Genomic DNA, 637 nt, shown 5'->3' on the forward strand with positions numbered 1-637 from the left:
TCAATCATTTCAGATGCTCAAAAAATGAGTCTTATTTAAAAGCTTTGTTTCCAAAAACATTTTTCCACAATTCAATTGCATAAAAAGTATACCTTTTGAACCCTTAAACTGTTGTGATGAATAAATAGCTGTATTTCTACTCTATAAGGATCACTGTCAGTTAGATTTTATTTCTAGTGTATCTATTTCCTAGGGTCCCCAAAATATCCTCAATCATTTTGCTTTTATTTGTCAAGGACACTTTGTTCCTCTAATTTTCACGAAGCAGAAGTCAAGACAATTTTTGTGGTTACTCTGAGTACTTTGTCTCAGAACTAAATGTTACTGTGTTTCTTTTATATTAACCTTTATTATGAGAAACTGTAAGTATCTTTAATGCTTTCAAAGTCATTTTTCTGGGTTCCTTCTCCTGCTGGCCAGGTACTGCAGTATGAAAAAATACTGCAAGGTTCTGATTAATGAAACCTGTAAAAATAAGTATTTGTGTCTACTTACTACTGATTTAAATTATTTTGAACTTAGTAGAAATATCATCACCAGTTTTTATTTAGAAACAAAGTGCTATATGGTTCTCACATCCTAGGCCCTCAACCATTTTACAGTGTTCCTTTTGTGGAAGCTTGGGGTTGGGCGGGGG

The sequence above is a fragment of the Athene cunicularia genome (genome assembly GCF_003259725.1).
Source record: "Athene cunicularia isolate RWA chromosome 2 unlocalized genomic scaffold, athCun1 chr2_part1, whole genome shotgun sequence".
Lineage (NCBI taxonomy): Eukaryota > Metazoa > Chordata > Aves > Strigiformes > Strigidae > Athene > Athene cunicularia.